This window comes from Solanum lycopersicum, chromosome 9 (assembly GCF_036512215.1).
Source record: "Solanum lycopersicum chromosome 9, SLM_r2.1".
NCBI classification, from domain to species: Eukaryota; Viridiplantae; Streptophyta; class Magnoliopsida; order Solanales; family Solanaceae; genus Solanum; species Solanum lycopersicum.
The window spans coordinates 52,925,251-52,943,288 of NC_090808.1; positions in this window are offsets into that span (position 1 = coordinate 52,925,251).

Here is an 18,038-nt window from a genome sequence, read left to right on the forward strand (position 1 = left end):
TGCAGACTACGATCCTACAGTCTTTTGAGAGTACTGTTAGAGAAGACAAATGGAGAAAGGCGATGGATGCTGAAATTGAAGCTATTGAGTGGAACGATACTGGGGAGCTTAGTGATCTTCGTATGAAACAGAAAACCATTGGAGTGAAGTGGGTCTACAAGACGAAACTGAAGGAAAATGGAGAAATTGACAAATTTAAGGTGCAATTGGTGGCTAAGGGATACAATATGGAGTACGGTGTGGACTACAAGTTGCAAGGCATGATACCATCAGAATGGTAATTGCATTGGCAGCTCAAAATTCATGGCCTATCTTACAGTTGGATGTAAAATCACCTTTCCTACATGGATATTTGGAGGAAGAGGTATTTATCAAGCAACCTTTTGGTTATGTTAAGGTCGGAAATGAGAATAATGTTTATCGCTTACAGAAGGCCCTTTATGGACTAAAACAAACTTCCCAAACTTGTTATAGTCGCATTGAGGCTTATTTTCGGAAAATGGGTTTTCAAAAGTGTCCATGTAAGCATACACTTTTTGTAAAGATTGGGGATGATGCAAAAAAGATTATTGTATGCTTATATGTTGATGATCTTATATATACTGGGAACGTAGTGCCATGTTTGCAGAATTCAAGAAGTCTATGATGGATGAATTGGAGATGTCTAATCTTGGTAATATGCATTACTTTATTGGATTAGAAGTGGTGCAATCTAATGATGGCATATTTATTTTCCAAAAGAAGTATGCACGAGAATTTTTAGGCAGGTTCAAGATGCAGAAGTGTAATCCCACCAACACACAAGTTGAGTTTGGCTTAAAACTAAACAAAGATGGAAGTGGAAAGAAGGTGAATAGCACCTTTACAAACAAATTGTGAGTAGTTTAACGTGCCTAAATGCCACAATACCCGACATTATGTATGCAGTAAGCCTTGTATGTAGATATATAGACAGTTCAAAGGAGATGCATTTGTTAGCAGCGAAAAGAAATCTTCGCTACTTACAAGGAACGAAAAATTTTGGAAATTTCTACCAAAAAGGAGAAAATTCAGATTTGATTGGCTTTACTGACAACGACTATAAAGGAGATCATGACGGCAGAAAGAACACTTCTTGTTATGTTTTTATGCTAGGCACGGGTGCTGTTTCGTAGTCTTCTAGGAAGCAAAAGATTGTCACTTTATCGAGTACTGAAGCGAAATTTTTTGCTGCTATAACTTCTGCTTGTCAAGCTGTTTGGTCTAGAAGAATTATTGAAGAATTACAATTCAAACAAGAAAGAGTAACTACGATTTTCTGCGCCAAAAACTCAGCCAACAAGCTATCAAAAAATCCTGTGCTACATGGAAGGAGCAAGCACATAGACGTGAAGTATGATTTTCTACAAGATCTCAGCGATGAAGGAACAATAGAGTTTTAATATTGCCGAAGTGAAGACCAACTGGCAGATATCTTCACCAAGCCTGTCAGGTTGTTTCCTTTCAACAATTTGAGGGGGTTTATTGGAATTGAAACTATAAAAGATTTCAAGAAGTTGAAGATAAACATTAGAATGAGAGCTTTTACTTTAAGGGAGGATGTTAGTTTTAAAAGAGTCATGTTAGTTAATTAAGAGTTGATAGTGAATAAGACTCTTATCTGACAGGTTTGTCCTGGTCTTTAGGAAGTTTTTTTTTATTCGTGGGTTGTTGTCTAGTGTATAGGAGGAACCTTTGTAAGCTAACTCCTAATTTTTATTCCAAGTTTGTTTTTTATTTTGCTATAAAAAAGGCTGCAGTAGCAGCATTGAAGAATAGCAGTCGAGCAAAATTTTTTCCACGTTTACTCTCTCTCTTTCTCTATTTTTGCTTCTTGAATCTGTTTTTGATATCAATCTGCACTCTTTAAGCAGATATGAATCCGAAGAAGTTAAAGTGCTTGAAGCCCTCAAACCACATCCCAAACTAAAATATATAGAAATCATTGACTTTCGTGGATTTTTTTTTGCTAGACTTGATGAATCACTAAGTTTTGAATAATGTTGTCTCTATTATAATTCATGGTTGTGAAAACTGCTCGTGGTTACCACCCTTTGGTGAGCTGCCTTGTCTTGAAAGTCTAGACTTACAAGACGGGTCTATGGAAGTGGAGTATGTTGAAGATTCTGGATTCTCTACAAGAAGAAGGTTTCCATCACTGAAATAACTTCATATAGGTGGCTTTTTTAATCTAAAAATATTACAGAGAATGAAATGAGAAGATTGATTCCCCGTGCTTGAATAGATGAAGATTTCGGATTGCCCTATCTTTGTTTTTACGACCCTTTCTTCTATTAAGAAATTACAAATTTGGGGGGAGGCAGATGCAAAAGGTTTTAGCTCCATATCTAATCTCAGAACTCTTTTATCCCTCAAGATTTTCAGTAACCACACAGCGATTTCACTACTACAAGAGATGTTCAAAAGCTTTGAAAATCTCAAATACTTGAGTGTCTTTTACTTGGAGAATCTCAAAGAGCTGCCTATCAGCCTGGCTAGTTTCAATAGTTTGAAGTGTCTGGATATTCGTTATTGCTACTCACTAGAGAGTCTCCCTGATGAAGGGCTGGAAGGATTAACTTCACTCACAGAGTTATTTGTTGAGCACTATAAAATGCTAAAATGTTTATCGGAGGGATTGCAACACCTAATAGACCTCAGAAGTTTAAGAGTAACTGGCTGTCCAGAAGTGGCAAAGCGGTGTGAGGGAAATTGGAGAGGACTGACACGAAATTGCTCACATACCAAATGTGTATATTGGTTAGTCTTCATCTATTTTTTTTCTTTGTGAGTTTACAACACAATTTATACTTTTCCCATTGGATGTAGTTTTGTGATTTTATTTTGGAAACAAATCAAATTTTAAGATCTGTTCGTATATTAACTTACTATGTGAAATATAATACATAATGTTACTGATAAGATCATAGTCCTATTTGTAAATTATTTTGGAAACAAATCAATTATTAATATCTAATCAACCAAGTTAGAAAATACCCTACCACTACAAGGTTGCTTCAAATTAAAAACAATAACAATAAAGAAAAAACAAGGATTTGGGTGATTTTCATAATTCAAATACAATGTAAAGTTATATTTGCAAAAAGTGAACAATTATTATGGCCAAATGAGTCATATTGCAAGAAAATAATAAGAGGATTATTATACTTGGCCTTCTCTTAAAGTATACATTTTGAAGAGATTTACTCTTAACAGACTAAATGATTCTTCCAATTCTCAAAGTAACTTATATTTCTTTACAACCAAAGATGCAAAGAGGTTTTCCAAATTTGTTTTCTAGTAATATCCAGTGGCATCATTTTTTATTTTTGCACACTAGAAATAGATCTCATATACTCCCGCCGTCTCATTTTATGTGAGGTAGTTGACTCGGTATGAAATTTAAAAATGAAAGGAAAACTTTTAAAATTTGAGGTTTAAAATGAATGATAATTTTTTTTTAATTATATCATTCCATTAAAAATAAAATGAACAATTTAAAATCAAACTAATAAAGTTACCCGCACCTCGCATGGGAATTAATATTACGTAATATATAAAATTTCTTTAGTTTGATTTTATAATTTATCATTTTGTTTACACGAAGTGTTACTATTTCATATTTTTGGGGAGTCAAATGAACATCAATCAATAATTTTTAATATTCTAATAAAAAAATAATTGTTGGTGAATGAATAAATAAACTGCAAAGTTTGAAATAACTAAAAAACATTCCAATTTTAACGTGTAAAAAGTTAAACCCAACCTTTTGCTTTACATATATCATTTGAAGTTTTCATTTAAATGTATCATAAGTATTATTAAAATTAACATTTAAGGAAGCATCTATCATATTGGAGAACAATTAAACTTATTAAATATACTTGAAAAAAAACTCTTGAATTTGTTTGAGTGTCTTTTTTTTAAAATCAAGACCAGTGTGCTAAAGTTCATTTTAACACTACACTTCTATTCCAATCACGATGTCCAAAAATACATCTATCACTGTCATAAAAGTATTTACAACTTGCACTAAAGTTTCTCTTCTTTCTTTTTTATTTCAGTTTTCTTCTTTTTTTCAGGGGTCCAAAAGGCTAAAAGGTGAGGGAGAAGGAAGCCGAACCTCTAATCGACCTAGACACATAAATAATCCTTGGAGTCGAGAGAGATTTGAGATTCCGTAAGTAACTCAGTGAGTGCTGCTTTGTTTGGGAAGACGTGCTCTTGTTGTTTCTTGCTGTTGCGTCCTCGACAATTCTGGTTATCCTCTCTTTTCTTTTGCGTGCGGCCCATGATGTTTTGATCCTTTCTTTAAACTTTTTCCATACTTCACATTGAATATGAGAAATTAATTTACTGTGTAGTTATTTATGTCTTTAGGATTAAAAGAGGTTGCAGTATAGTGATACTCCTATATAGGTCATTCGACACATCCTTGAGCTTATGTCAACAAATTATTTGTTCTTGTCTTCTTTTCCTGATTCACTTCGCACATCATGGTGCGATAAAGTTTTTGAGGTCTTTACGTGCTTATAATAACATATCAAATTTAAATATTATCTTCAAGACATGGTAGTACAAATTGTTTTAAGGTCTTTATGTGCTTACAATGACATATCAAATTTGAATTTTATCTTCAAGATATAATAGTAGAGATCTTTAAAGAATTCTTTTATTGTATCTTCAACAATTTTAGTAGACAAAACATGCACGATACTTAATTAATGTGTGTTATTTAACTCTACTAACAAATACTTATAACAATAACTTGCAGAAATATAAACAAGAAAATTATTCCCTTGTAGTACCTAGTGTTTAAAGGAATAGATCATCTCAAGATAGGAGGATTCCACTCACCATTGTACTGATACAAAAAAAATATGATGTAGCGTGCCACTTAACAGGAACAATGTAAATGAATATTTAAGTGTGAAAATGAAGCGTAAAAAGTACTTCAGAATTTTTGTTCTTTTAAAATAAGAGTAAATCCCTCTATTTATGTTGGATATGTATCATTAAATAATGGGAAATGGAGGGAAGATGAAAACAAAGGAACTTGAAAAATGATCTTATGCTTTAGTTAAAAGGCATATGTCCCTCATTGGTGGTCGAAAGAAAAATAGCTAGAAGAGTTTAAATATGGTAACACTCCTATTAATTGTTAAAGAGGTCGGAAAGAGGGACACCCCTCGCGTCGTCGTCGCTCGCTCGGCTTCGGCTACGGCTATGACTTTGCAAAATGATCGATCGAGAGATTTTTTTGACAAAGTTTGTTTTAATTATTTAATTAATTATTAATCTAATTAATTAAAAATTAATTAAATCAAATGAACAAAACTTTTCAATTGGTTAGTTGATAACAAGAATTGATTCAATAATTTACTTATGATTAATCGAAATGTTTAAATTTTTTTAAATAATTTGTCCCGACTCGGCTCCGCACGACCTATTTTATTTAAATCTTTTCCAGTTTTATTTGAATTTTCCACATTTGGAAATGTTTGTTTCAAAAGGTTGCAACTTTCAAGAACAACCAGGACCATTTGAAAGCTTGCAAACTTTCATCAACGGTCGTGCGGATTCTGAAAGGGTTATCAACCTTTAAGAACGTGTTACTGTTGAAAATAAATATCATTCAATCTTACGAATTTTTCCTTACGGATACTTCTGAATCTTTTTCTTCTTCTTCTGCACAAAAAAAATTTTCGTGTACTTTGCTGCTTTTGAGAGGATCGCTGACATCAGAGTTTTTGGTATATACACGCTGGATATTGAGATCTTTTTATCCTGGGAGGACATATTCCAAATCAACCCTCGGATACTAGAGGGGAATAATTTTCTTGAAGGAACATTGTGAATTCAGTGGACTTGATATTTTTCTATTCAAATTTTATTTCCAGTTTCTGGTACGTTACAAATTTTAGTTTTTTTTATTCAATTTATGTTCATCATTCGTATTGATTTTGTAAACTTTAGTTACTTCATGTTTCTGCAATGTTTTGTGAGAACAAGTAATTTCTTATTTTTTAAACACAGATTATCAACAATCTTAAGGAAATTATTTATTTTATATTAATCTGTATTTCTGGTGGAGACAAAAATCTTCGTGATTTTATACTGCTTGAAGTTTACAATTATAAATTATTGCTTGATAAGACTGTATCGATTTTTTATTATAAGAAAAGATAAACAACAAATGTTACAGTGGATATCACTGCACCAACCCGAATTGTAGTATCACAAGCATAGTGTCACATCCTGAAATCACACCTTATAAGTTAGGGGCAATCTCGGATTGCGACCGGCGTACTTGACATTTTGGAGGTCTTGTACATTCCCTCACATATCATTCATCGCATAAACATAGTGAAAAGTAGTGCGGAATTACAACTTTTCACAAAACATAACATAGTCTTTAAAAATCTCTTTTATATAAAGCAATAGGAAATACTAAGTCTAAATCTCATCATCTTAAGACAAAAGAATACTTGGGACACGTCCTATACTTCAATACCAATGTAGAAATACTTAATTTATTACAATACTTTGAATAAAAACATAAAAGACATATATTCCCTCGATTCAAAGGAGGACATACTTCAACTTATCTTGAATTATACTGTGGTCCAAGTCTTCCTTCCAAAAATCTCCTCACCTACCAGGAACTATAGATATAGATAAAAGCATGGATTTGTACAACCACATGTACTAAGTATGGCATAACGTATAAAATCATGAAAAAGGACATTTAACGGAAATATGTGTATTTTCATCTTTAAAATCATATTAGAATCATAAGAACAACATTAAGAAATTTAGAAGCACATAAGGAAACATTTAAAATAAGCATCACATTTTAAGAGTCACTTTACAATACTTACTTAAGTAGATCAAGAAGATAATGTCCATGATTGACCTCTTAAAGATTACCTAAATAATCCTTAAGACTTCCTAAGTTTGTATCATGTCCTCATAATCAACATCTTCGCTAACTAGAGTCATTCTCAAGATTCATCTAGGTATGATACGAAGTGACCATTCCTATGCCCCCTTCACACCTTAACTAGACAACCCTTAACTACTCTAGATAAGTACTTATTCGATTAACATACTTTCATACTTAACTTAAGTCATTACATTCATTAGTTCATTTAGGAGACACTCAACTCATAAAGGACATTCAAGTAATGGTCTTGGACAAGACCTAGGGACTCTAACTAACACATTCAAAGCCTATTGTGCAATGTCTAGATAGAGTCCCATACCACCACCAAAACCTCATATAATTCCCTATTACTAATAAGTATCCCACATGATGAGAATAGGCAATAACCGACATAGACCATGATAGGAAGACATGGAATCTTGATTTCTATCCTACTCCGATGACGTTGTTCTAATTGCGAAGGATTGAACTTAGACACATCCCATGTAGGCATATGGCTAAGGAATATGGGTATACATTGTAATCTATTCTCACTTTTTTCTAGAACTACTTTCCTTACCATACTCACTCGGTGCTAGCGTTCTTTATAATATAGTAATTCACACATTAGGTTCACATAAAAGGGTTCTATAACAAGTGCATAATCCCATCATATTTACCCTACCAAAGAAAGGTCCAGTATGTCTACCTCACTATGGAGATAAGAAGATCATGATGATTTTCCTAATGACTAATATGATGTTGTTCCAGCCAATTAACCTTAAGTCCACCATTCCTTTAATTGGAAGGATACCATTACATCTTACACTTCAACATCCTTAACCTTACCACTAAGTCAAGGTTTTCACATAAAAAACTCTCTTAACATCATTTGAGGTATCATTTCATTCATACATAAAACATTAAGAGCTTTAACATCCTAATCCAAGACTTCACATATTCATATTCATATATACATCAAGTAAGGGACCCAAGTCAACCAAGACAAGACACCACCTACTTCACTTTTAACTCATGATGCATGGCATTCTATAAGCACATCGAAACAACCATAAAATCTTCAAGTCATCCTATAAAGCATCATAAATGGGACCAATATAGACTCATATAGTCACGTACGAATAACCAAGAATTAACCTTAAGACTATACACACTAGGTCAAAGCAATAATCTAACATGATCACCTAAATAACATTAATAGAACAACACACATATAACTTCACATGTAAATAGATAATGTCATGATTCAAATAATCAACTACACAAATATCCACGTTACTTCAAGTAGTTTCCGACAAGGCCATGATCATCATATTGCATAAAGTAACGCCAATAAGGTCACGTCAATTCTATGTACGGCACATAACACCGCCACCATGAGTGGACCATACCAATAAAAACAAAATTTAAGTATAAATAATAACAAATTAAAGTAAATAGGGAAGCATACCACCACATCATCCTCAACACTTCAATCCAAAGTCAACTTACTCCATTCGATAACACAAGACCCTTACCCATGGCCATAACCAACAATTGAACATTATTGTCACAACATTCATGAATATAGGTCAAATTAATGAATATTATCGATACAATAAAACCTAGGTATCAATTTACTACAATTATTACATTAATGAATAGCCCACATAAAACTAGATAATAATTCATCAACATTAGATGAATATCAAGTAACTCATAACTAAGTCAAAAACTAAGTTTCATCCAATTCATGGGCTCATAGGTAATTTAGGTTAAAATCATCAATACTATATCAATTTAATCCATAAGAAGTGCTGAGAAACAATTGGTGCAAGAACCCATGGTAGAATCATGAAATTGGATGTTTCAACTTTGAAAACTTTAAAAACATCTTGAGAGTTGGTCTCCTTGATGAAATGAGTTTAAAAAATCAAAAGTCGTACCTCAATGATGATAATTCTTCACTTTGTTGAAAAAATCTCCACTTAATTCTTCACACCAAGCTCTTCCTTGATTTTGTTCAACGGAGTCTTAACAAACTTCTAAGGGAATTTTGGGTTTGTTTTTTGGAAGAATGAAATATTCTAAGTGTTAAGCACATATATACTTGTTTAAAATACCCAAAATAACCCCAATTCAGCACCATTACTCTTATTTGTAAATGGGGTGAAATTACAACATCACCCCTTAACTTAGAGTGAAGTTGCGCCTAGAGAGACCACCATCGATGGAGCGTAGTTCTATGCACGGGCCATCCTTCACCTTGTCGATAGGTTCAAAGAACTAGAACTAGTATCTTAGATCCCCAATCTAAGTACAAAATGACGCCCACCACCTACGGGTGTCGACCTGGCCACTTGTTGTCGATTGCGATTGGTATGTGCACTGCCTTGGGCAGTTTTTGCCACCAACATAGGTCTTTCCTCAAGGATCCATGAATGGTCCTTGGGGATGTTTTCCTAGATTTTTCCAACCCAAACATGACCCTATACGATTTTATCACCTCTCACACGAATTTCATCCCAAACGAACACGTAAAACTCTGTGAAACCTACTTAGACACACAAGGTCGTTTCAAGACACATCTTTCGAATGTAATGGACGTTCTTAGACGTTTGACCTCCAAACTCCAAGAAGCTTGACACACTGCCTATATATGATATAATAACTCATTAAAGGACCTTATAACCTCGTTAATCAAACATAAACACATAGAACCACATATGAGGCACATAGGTGACTTAGTCGTCGAACGTCTTGGTCGTTCCTTGATGTTTGAATTCCAATGCACCTAAACTCTTATACACTGCCTAATTAACACATAATAGAAATATTTAGGACCGTAGAACATTATCAACAAAATTTTAGGCTCTATTTAACCTAAGTAATTTTTGATGTCTTACAATCTCCCCCACTTGGACAACATTCGTCGTCGAATGACACTTTCCACTCTCCGAACACTTCCAATGCAAGAGATTGAACTAGAAGCTAATAAACAAACAATATAACACATAACCACGAGGAGAACATCAAATTCACACAGTCAAGATATTCTTAGCACAACAAGAAACTTGAAGACAACTCTATAATTCATTATGCTACAAAACTCACATGCTTCATTCTAAATTAAAAAAACACATCTTATATTAAATATCATACTTATATACATAAATTATAACCACATTAAAAATATTTTAGACCAAATAATCAATAAGTATAATTTCAAAAATTTTAAGAATGAGCACATTCTCGATGCTACAATGATTTTACAAAAAAAAAAATTAAAATGCAACTTTTAGGAAATTCATGATATAATCATGCTAGTATGCAAAGTAATATCATATAAATACATCTTACAACACATTCATGGCTTCATAAATACACGATGCAAGAAGTTAATGAAACTCAATTTCAACAAAACTATTAAACACTATTTACATGCAACAACTTCTGGGACTTTCTATCCCTTCTACTAACCATACTCCCCCACTTAGAAGGAAATCATATCACAACAACAAAAAGAGAACTTACCAACATCATCATCACTCTCATTGGGCTTCTCTACTTTAGTTAGAAGTGCATAGAAACGCTTATTTATTGTGCATTTTCCTTTCGAACACTAGGGGCATCTTCCTTACCCTCCCTTCCCTTAGAAGCAGTTATAACACAATCTCTCACCTTGTGTCCTTCATTACCACAACCAAAACAACTCCTGGTACCCAATAGATACTCACCATAATGTTTCTTTCCACATTTGGTACATGTAGGCATGCCATTCTTAGAACCACCTCTTTTATTAACCTTGAATTTAGCACTCCTAGATTCTTCTTGATATTGAGCCCTCTTTTTACACCTAGACTGCTCTTGATCACTAGCACCACTCCTTTTCATGCTTCTAGCCATCCTCTTAAGTTTAGACTCTTCAATCAGTTGTGCATACACAATGAGTATAGCTAGGGTCATATCATCATGTAGCATAGTTGTATGACATTGTTCTATTACTAAGTCGGTGACCCCGGTAATGAAGCAACTCATTTCATCCCTCGGATTAGACACAGCGGAAGGGACATACCTAGACAATGTTGAGAATTTCAAAGAGTACTCCTCAACACTCATATTTCCTTGCTTGAGATTGCTAAACTCCTCCACCTTAACTTCCCTCCTCTTTTGGGTAAAGTACTTTACAAGAAAAGCTTACTTCAATTCTTCCCACTTAATATGTGCCGATTCCTCCTGCCTATTGTGTTTCCATTGAGTGTATAATATTTGAGAAACATCCCTCAATTGGTACGAAAGCCAACTCCACCTTCTCCCTAGATATTACCCCCATAGCACTCAACACCTTGTACACTCCATCAAGAAACTCTTGGGATCCTCTCCCACCTTAGAACAAAGAAATATAGGAAGATTCATCCTCACAAAATCTCTAAACCTAGACGTCATAGTTCTCTCCACGACATTCACCCTTGGAACCATAATCAAATTCACTTGAGTAGTTACGGCTCAGGCTATAGCAAGCAAAGCCTCTCTAATCTCTTAATTAGTCAAATTTGGATAAATCATTGGCACCTCATTAACTCCTTCCACATTAGGGATATGATCACCTTGGGGAGGCACTTGAGCACCTTGGACACCTTGTCCATCTGGAGGAACTTGCTCAACTTGTTTAACTTGAGGAGGAATATCCTCATTCATCCTCTCCTCTTCCAACCTTCTAGCGACCATCCTTATAGTATTCATATCCTACAAACACAAACAAACACATTGAGAAGGATACTCATAGCATTTACTGTACAACAGTACATAGGAGTACAAAAGAAAAAAAACTCTATCGTCCTATGGACTCTTTCCCATAGATGTGTCGTGACTAATACGGATGGTCAAAACTCTACTAGACGAGACTTGAAGAGACTTTTCGATTCCTTACACTACTTTCAAAACCTATGCTCTGATACCAAGCTTGGCACATTCCAAAACCACACACTAGAAATTAGGGGCGATCTCGGATTGCAATAGTCGTATTTGACCTATCGAAGGTCTTGTACAAGACCTCACATATCATTAATCACATAAACATAGTGAAAGGTAGTGCGGAATTAAAAATTTTCACAAAACATAACATAGTCTTTAGAAATCTCTTTGATATAAAGCAATAGGAAATATTAAGTCTCAATCTCATCATCTTTAGACAAAAGAATTCTTGGGACACGGCCCATACTTTAATACTAATATAGAATTACTTAGTCTATTACAATACTTTGAATGAAAACATAAAAGACAAATATGCCCTCGAATCAAATGAGGACATACTTCAATTTCTCTTGAACGATGCTATGGTCCAAGTCTTCCTTCCCAAAAGCTCCTGATATATAAAGAACAATAGTTATAGATAAATATCATGACAAAAATCTTGACCCAAGACGAGACCGGTGTCGTTGACCTCTGAGAGGTCGAAGACAAGCCTACATACGTCATTCTTACTTCATCTAGGTTAATTTTAGTGGAAAATTTGAACTTTCTATTTTCATATTTCATGCTAAGCATTTCAAACTTAACTTCATAAGATTTCACGAATAAACCATAAAATATAGATATAATCAAATGAAAGAAAAAGTACATAATTTCGTCAAACATATTCTTCCCAAAAAGGCACCAATACAAAGTCTGAAATGAAAGTTTAAAGAAACACTAGTGGATCATACTCCACTAGCTATGGCCTACATATAATCTATATAATAATGGTAGACATCCTCGAAAGCATGAGGTCCTGCAATGTACGGATGAAAGCTCCACGTCCGGATAACTGCAACTTCAACCTGTAAGCTCTAGCGTTCACCTGTGCCTGCACCTAAAATTGTAGAATTGTATGGGATTCGTACGCACTTGTACTAAATATGGGTATATGCAAGAACACACCGAGGACATTCATGAGTAAGAACAGTTCTTTCTTAACAACATGATTTATGGAAAGTCAAGTTAGTAGACTTGCCAAATATTGATTAGAAAAGTTAGTGGACCTGTCAAATTTTGATTAGGAAAGCCAGAGACTTGCCAAATTGGATTAGGAAAGTCATGCCATAAGATTAACATGCATAATCATACATGTCATATTGCACACAACACATAATGTCTTACACATAGCACATATCGTTTTACATAATGCACACAACATATTACACATATCACATATCGTTTTGCATATAGCACATAACATCTTTCATATCATTCATTCATATTTCATGGGACCTTGGAGTCATGGACCTGACATTATGACTTCCAAAAATGACGGATCAACATATCGTCCCTCAACTAGGATCCTTCTTTAACAAATACAGAGTCTGCTTCATTCATTCGTACGTACTTCGCTTAATTTCATTCATACGCTAGTGTGAACACCAGCTATACCTAGGATGTCGTTTATGACTTTCATCGGGTTCGCTATGCAATAATCAAGAATGACCTAGTTCCATTACTTAAATCTAGCTCACCTGTTGATTATCCTATGCTAACACATGTTGTATCATTCATTTCATTACGTGCATCATTTAAGGCTGGCGTCATTCATTCAATTGGAACTTTAACTTTAACCGACATAGATCATGTGAGCATCCTGAAATCCAGTGTCTCCCTCACACCGAAAAGAGGTGGAATCAACTGCCAAAGTTACCCAAAACATGCTAGCAACATGGGAATTAAACCCCGCCAGATCCCTATATTGGCAGTATAGGTTCAAAGACTAAATTTTTTTAGGAGACTCATACCCGGCATGTCGGACAATCTCCTCTCATGAGAGTTACGTGAACCTCCCCCCTTCCCAAAACAAGGCATCACAACTCATATATTGTCTATCGGCACTCAGTATAAAGTTCCATTACATTCAACTCATACATCATGGAAGTTGGCTTCTAGTAAGAGGACATCATAGCTCGGTTGAGGATTTCTCATCTCATCATTAGTATTAAGTGTGTTAATCTCAATACTTTCATTAGATTGTTTATAGAGAATGGTCTCTTCAATAACTTTACACTTTCATAGGGGAGTACGTTGTGGTAACATTTACTTATGCTCATTTGAGATTGCTCTCATATTATACATTACACTTATATCATGTTGTCACGACAATAATTAGTATTAGCATATTTGCTATTCATAATTACTCACCCTTTTTTACGGGAATGTTCATTTCATCATATGCCAATGTATTTGGACATTTAGTGTGTTTCACACTCTTATTTAACCCTTCTAGGGTTTTATCATTTCCTTGTTCATATCACCATTTCATTACATACATCTTATGTTCACTTACTTTTAACGTATTGTACATTTATGGGTCTATATATACAAGCCATGAGGCTTCAATCATAATTCGTTTAAGTGAATCATATCTTACTAAGATTATGTAGTACAAGACTTATGCATATTGTACATATGCGAAGATCTCGATTCCGATCTATATCGGCAGCATTATGTATAACATATATTCACATATGACTTATGTGTCAATACGGATGTTTTGTCAAGGGAACCCCGATTCGAATCCCTTGGACAAAACCTACATTTTACCATTATTTTATTTTACTCCACACGATTTTGGGACCCAATATCGAGCCCCAACACCTTAATTTCCTTTTTATTTTTCTCTTTTGATTTCTCTTCCTTGGCCGAGGGGTCATGGGATCAAACCCCCACAGCCCCTTTTTATTTTTAATTTCTTTTTCTTTGACTTTTTTCGTGTTAACCATGAGATTCTGGGATCGAACCCCCACAACCTCACTTTATTTTCTTTTAATTCTCCTTTTCCGCCTAGAGGTCGTGGGTTTTATTCCCACGCATCACATTTCTTTTCTTTTCATTTTTTTCTTAACCTTGACTGAGAGGTTGTGGGTTTGAATCCAACTCTTCTCATTTCTTATTTTTATACATTATTTTCCAGCTAGGAGTACCCTAGTTTGAATCCCCTTAACCCATTTCTTCATTTACGATGAATAGTGTTTTTCACGGGTAAGGTCTCGAGTTTTGATCCCTAACGAACTCACCTAATAATACACTCATTTAAAATTTCAGATTTTTTCATCCATGTTTAGCCGAAACCAATCTTACAAGTTGCTGGAAATTTTTTCACGCTATCAGCTCACCTTCAAAAATATTTATACGTAAATTCATATGGTGATTCGTAGATCATTTAATACATTCTTAGGTGCATTTTCATGGTTTAGTTTAGCCAAGAGATTATCAATCAAATCAGCCACATTTTAACTCATATGATCATCACAATTTACATAAACATTTGTACATGAAATAAAAAGAACTAGCATACCATTTCAAGTCCTAAAATGTGACCAATAGCCACGGAAACACACCCAACACACGTAGTTGCATTTTAGGAAAACATTAACATAAGTCAAATAATTCCGAACATACATATAAACACATAATCATCACGAAAACACGTTTCATCCAAGTTTTCTACCATCAAACACAACCAATCTATTATTCAATGGGAGCTAGTGACAGGGACATACAACCGGGAACAATCCTAGTTTTTCGAATAGATTCGTTTCACCCTTAGGGGCCTCCTGGGAAAGGAACAAAGAGAGAAGAGAACCCATACCTTTTTTAAGTTCAAACCTTAACTTTCTCCACAAAGAACTCCTCCAAACACACGTCCAACACCAAAAGTTCAACATCAACTTGACGGACAACCTTCTCTTTGTCTACGTGATTGATTTCATTGTTTGTTTTCATCTTTCGTGGTGATTTCTTCAAATGTGAAGAAATTGGTTTATTTTTGTGTTATTGAAGTTTTTTTTGGAAAAGAGAATGTGAAAGAGAAGAGAGAATGATCTCGAATGATGAGGAGATAATCGTGAGAGAGTGAGAGATTTATTAGGCTTAGGAGTCTAGTTTAGGACTTAGTCAAATAAGGTTTTATTAAATGATAAAAAATCTGATTTACCCTATTTTTTAATAAGATAATAAATAATAAATATTAATTAATTAAATTAATTTACCATTTTAAATTAAAAACAATTTAATTCATTGTTTCGACCTAGGTTCGAACCTGGGTGGAGCAAGACTTCACACTAAGAGTCAATTTTTGGCCCTCTCTCCAAAAAATAACCCTTCACCTTATTAATTAAATAATTAAATATATATTTAATGTAATAAAGATACAACCCTTAGCCTGAAAAAAAACCATTTTACCTCTAGACCCTCCAAACCTATGATTTTCCTTTTTTATGTTCGGTAAAGACTCAACCGAGTAAATCTTCATATTCGGGAGCCCGACACGGTTGGACCCAACCTTTCCTAGCTTAAATAACTCCCCAAGTTAGTTGGATTGGCTGTCGTAAGGGTTTAGAGGTTTGTTTCAACGCGCATCAATCCTTGTGAACCTAGTCTAATCGTAGGCATTCTAGACACATTAAGCATTACTTAGCATAGCCATTTTTAGGGTTGTTACAATATATAGTACAACCACAAGTTCTAAGTATGGCATAGTGCATAAAATCATGAAAACGAACATTTATTGGAAATAATTATCTTTTAATTTTTAAATTCATACTAGAATCATAAGAACAACATTAAGCAACTTAGAAGCACATAAGAAAACATTTCAACTAAATATCATATTTTCAGTGTCAGTTTACACTGAGTCGATACACTATTACAGTGAAGTCTCTTCACTGTACAGTGAAATTGCCTTCTTTTAGTTAAAACACCTTATAGAATGTAATTATCCCACTCAAAGAAATCCTAAGGTTCACTTATGTAACACAATGAGAGACCACCCATACACACTCTCTATAAGTTTCGAAACAATCCTTCTTATTCGGGAGACCTAAATGGCTGGACCCAAACTTTCCTAGCTCAACTAACTCCCCAAGTGAGTTTTCGTGGCTGTCTTAAAGGTTCAGATGTCTGGTTCTACGTGCATCAATCTGTGTGAACCCAGCCTAATCGTAGGCATTCTAGACACATTAAGTATTATTTAGCATAGCCATTTTTAGGGTTGTTACATTATCCCCCACCCCTAGGAACATTCGTTTCCGAATTACAGTACTAACTATTTCGCATAATGCCAGCCAGATCATAACATAGTTACTATATATAATAAAGCAATAGCAACAAAGGTTGGAGAGATAAGGAAACTTAGGCATAAGAGTAGGAAGTCTAACCTAAAGAGATGAAAATATGGGGGTAGCGGGATGTCATATCGACCTCGACCTCCAACATATCAATCTCAATAAGATGATTCTTCCACAATAGCTTCATTGTGGCAATCTCCTTGTTCCTCAGCCGCTTGACGTGTCTGACTAAAATCTCAGAAGGTACCTCCTCATAGGAAAAAATTTTCATCAACCCCCAAACATTCAATAGGTAGAATTGATGTTGGATCACCTAGGCACTTCTTTAAAATAGACACATGAAAGACTTGATGGAGAAAAACTAGTTCTGCAGACAATGCCAACTCATAGGACACCTCTCCCACAAGCTGTAGGATCTCATACGACCCAACATACCTCAGACTCAGTTTCCCCTTCCTGACAAACCTCATCACCCCCTTCATAGGTGATACCCTCAAATAGACCTGGTGACCAACATCAAACTCTAAGGGCTGTTTTCGGTTATTTGCATAAGACTTATGCCGACTGTAAGCAGTATCCAACCTATCCCTAATCACCCAGCCTTCTCTAAAGCTTCATGAATGATCTCTTGATTCAAAATTGATAATTTTCTAACCTCGAACAACCCACCTGGAGACCTACACCTCCTCCCATACATTGCCTCAAATGGTGCAATCCCAATGCTGGAGTTGTAGCTATTATTATATGCAAACTCTATAAAAGGCAGATGATCATCCCAACTATCCTTGAATTCAATCACACACTCCCTCAACATGTTCTTCAATGTATTAATGGTGCGATCTGCCATCCCATCAGTCTGAGTATAAAAGGAATTACTTAGCTTCACCTGTGTGCCTAAGCTACCCTTGAAGGATCTCCAGAAATAAGAAGTGAACTGAGCTCCTCTATCTGAAATGATAGAAAAAGGAATCCCATTCCATGTCACAACCTCATCAATGTAGAGT